Source organism: Acanthochromis polyacanthus, chromosome 21 (assembly GCF_021347895.1).
Source record: "Acanthochromis polyacanthus isolate Apoly-LR-REF ecotype Palm Island chromosome 21, KAUST_Apoly_ChrSc, whole genome shotgun sequence".
Classification (NCBI taxonomy): domain Eukaryota; kingdom Metazoa; phylum Chordata; class Actinopteri; family Pomacentridae; genus Acanthochromis; species Acanthochromis polyacanthus.
Genome location: NC_067133.1, coordinates 17,613,546 through 17,617,596, shown reverse-complemented (window position 1 = coordinate 17,617,596; position 4,051 = coordinate 17,613,546).

The following is a 4,051-nucleotide window of genomic DNA, read 5'->3' as shown; positions in this document are numbered from 1 at the left end:
TTTACCACATGAACAATGTCTAAACTGAATTTCTGATTCATTTAATGTTATCTTCATTGAAAAAAATAACTGCTTTTCTGTCAAAAATAAGGCCATTTCTAAGTGACCCCAAACTTTTGACATGATATGAATCAAATGCACATGGGAGAACAGCCTATGCATGCGTGTCTATATAAAAAATTCTATTTTGTGAGGCTGAGATCTGTAGATCTGTGTTAGCATGGCTGTGGATCCACGGCACTCATGATAATAGCATGCAGTTGCGTATTAAACATCCGATTCTTCGGTTGTTATGGTTGCACGACCAGAATCAGACAGGTGTAATGACCCTCCGCACGGCTCAGCAGATTTCTACTGACAGCACTTTCAATGTGCTCACAATTACTCTGATGGCACATTTCTATGTCTGGCCGCATTACCATCAGTGCGGATAAAAACACGCCTGAACCTGTCACCGAGCGAGTCAATGCCAGAGTACCTCATTTGCATATCGATGTCTTTTGCATACACACCTTGAACACCAACAGAACCTGAAGATTAAGCTTGTGAACTAGTTCTTCAAAAGTGGGCTACTTGCGTGTTTATCGCTACGCTTGCAGCCGCTGCTCTGCTGCTTTTCCTTAGAGAACAACGTGACAGCATGTGTGAGATTACATGCTTCTTTAGTGCAAAACGTACATCGCAGATCTTGGAATATGGGGAATCTCATTAAAAAAAAGTGTGAAAACGGGGCACGTGTTGGGCAAAGTAGCACTAATTGAGAGGAAAAAAAAAACATCAAATTGGCAATTTTTGAAAACTTTGCAAATGCTAAAGGCACTAAAAAGTAAAAAAAGTCACTCAATAAGGAAGGAAAATGGGCTCACCAGCTCTTCTGCACCACAGCCACTCTGTTTTAAAGACGCTGCTCCAGGTCATTTTGCTGTCATTACCATTTATTATAGTTATAAGATCACTTGTTGTAAAGTTTATGAGAAAGTAGCACAAAAACTGTTACTGTTGCTCACAAATGTGACTTTCAAACTGTCTTGAGGTACTCAAACCTTCTCCAGCACAAACTTACTGTTGTCTCACCTGACTTGTAAATGCATATGTGCGTTTTTTGTGCTACACATGAATTTGGAAAAGAAATATAACACAACTCTTAATGTTATGCTTTTCTACAGGAACGAAAGGCCTTAAAGGAAGTATATTTTAAAGAGGCTCCGTGCACATGAATCCTCTTTATCATGATACATGGTTTCATGAGCGCAGCAGCTAATACAGATATAAAGCCAGATGCCCCCATAAGCTGTTTCACCATTATTTATTTATGAATGAATATTCTCCAACTGCACTAATATGTCCCTGGGCTTAGGGAAATGGTCTAATATATTTGTTAAGCTTGGGCTGGGATTCTTTATTGCCTGTCAAATCTCTAAAAGTAACACTCTGTCATGGGGTTTTATTTCCGTTTCCTTTCGCCCTCCTGCTACTGAGAATCTGACAGCGGTTGATAGTTGAGCCTGTGGAGGCACAAAGATCTAAATAAATGCTATTATTATTATTATTATTATTATTATTATTACCTGCAGTTCCTGCATTATAAAAACCGAAATGAAAATTTGATGAGATTTATCAGAAGCACAAATGCTATTTATTGCACACAAAGGAAGGAATGTCCGTGAATCTAGTCAATGATACTTTGAATATCTGGAAAATGGAGTTCTTTCATCTAAAACAGCAAAGCATCTCCTTTTCTTAATGAGTGTAATTCCAATGTTCTCTCTCCACTCTCCCGCTTACGTCATAAAAATAACCTCGTGGACTCAAAGGGAGCGAATGGCACGCTAATATAGTTTGCAGGAGATTTATCATTGCTTCCCTGTAGCCATATTTTTTGTAACATTTGGAGAGCATCGCTGTGCTTGTCAGGAAGATAAATTTAAAACGCTTTACTTTACATAACAATCTCTGGCGGATTCTGTTTGATGGTTTAATGTGGACGAACACAGGAACAAAGTGCCTGTACTGAGATGAGGTTTCCACACGTCCTTGAAACCCTTCAATTAAACACAACCACCAATACACACCGGGGCAGTGGGCAAACCCACAAGGACTTTTAAAGCACCGGCTCTTTTGTTGTTGTTGTTTTTTTTACCTTTATGCACCTTTTTTTTTCCTGCTCGGTGAAAGATAGCTTTTAAAAAGAGAAGTGAGATTGTATTTCTGCAATGAGTCAAATTTCCCCGTCACCTAATGGCCTTGTGTCGTGTCCATGACAAGTTTCAAAAAAAGCCAACCTCTCTGCTCTGCTAATTAACAGTAAGAAGAGACCCTATCACATTCCCCAGAGTCTCCTTTTCACCAATGAGAATAACAATGAACCCAGCAGAATGAATTATAGATCCCCCTCATACTCTGAAGAATAATTCGAGCGCTTTAGTACACGGTAAATTTTTTGGTGACCATTTAAGGCACTTTTAAGCTGTTTTCAGTGCCCACTGAAACTGACTAATGAGTGTACTCACAGCGCTGTAATGAGTCAGCGGAGCGTTGGCTTTAACCAGAGCAACACCTTAAACCAGAGCACTGCTGCTGCTGCCGCTGCGGTGTGTTGTGTTTCTTCTTCTGTTCCTTCCGGTCCCCAGCCGGCCTTCCAAACAGCCTTTCTTCACCGATAAGCCTTTGCTTCTTAATTCCCGTATTTAAAATGCAAATAAACAGCGCTCACTTCACCTCTGTAATAGCTACAAATTCCTGACATACAGATCCCAAGATGAAAATGCATAATTAAGCGCTTCTGTTTAAAACACACATCTTCAGATTCTCCAGCATGAAACGGAATTTCATATTGAGATTTTTTTTTTCCGATGTAGAAAACGTTCATGCCGAGTGATAAGCAACGCGTTACTTCTCATTCTACAGATTCCTGACCTAAATATCGATGCTTTTATCTGTTCTATAGAGCCGGGATGTCCAAAAGAGTTCATTAGCCGTTGCTGCAAGAAATGAAATGAAGCCCACTAGAGCTGAAGAGCATTCACGGCACTCAGCCCCTCGTGAAGCAAGAAATGTCAGCCTTGACTTTGAGGCAAGCTCTTTAAGTCTACCTCTATAATTATGATGTGAGGAAACACATTAATGAATAAAATATCAAACTGTGCCTTGAGCATGTAAACTTGAAAACCCCATGGCGACTCATGAGGATCTTAAAACTCTCACTTTCATGCATTTTTAATTGCTGGTAAAATAAAGGGAATGGGAAAGAAAACAGACCAAAATGAACTCTACAAAAAAGTCTTTACATGTAATGCAGAGGCAATTTACAGCAATTTAGTGTGGCTGGAATCTAGCAGCCTCCTCAGGCGCCTCTTTTATTTTCATAGAAGATTCAGTGACAGTAATGAATCATAGTTAAGACTGTACTGCAGTGTAAGCTTGCAGTTTATTAAACAGTCAGCAGCTCATTGCTTTTGATCCTTGGGAATGTCATTGTAATAGATTACAGTCCAGCATGTTGATAGTTCTCCGACCAATCCTTCTCTGGCATTCCTTCCCCCTACACGTTTTATACTTCATATTTCTTCACAGTGGACTCAGAAGGGGGAAAAAACACAGCAACAAGCAAACAGACCCAAGGAGCCACGCTTTGGAATGTGAATGCACTGACCTTGGCTCATGTTATCCTCTCGAGTGTCGAGTTTCTCTGTGGCTGACGGCAGGAATTTAATCATTGCATTCTTTTGTCTCTGAAACAGGTTCACTTTGACATTCTGCTGAAGGACGAGATATGTTTTGGAGAGAGTTATCAGGTCCTACACAGAAGCAGAACACATTCAGCTTGCCCGGACTGCCTCGTTTATCATCAGATGATTGATACTTATATCTGGCGCTGACACGGAGCCATTCTTCTTAATTCTTCCCAACATCTGCCATTAACGCCAGAGCAGAGAGTCAGAACGGGGTTGTGTTGTTGATTAGGCTGCGCCGTCCGTGCTGGGAGAGATTTGTGACTTTGAGAGGTTGTCGCGTTGATTTTGAGGTATAGAAAAGCTGCTTTTGTCTCTCC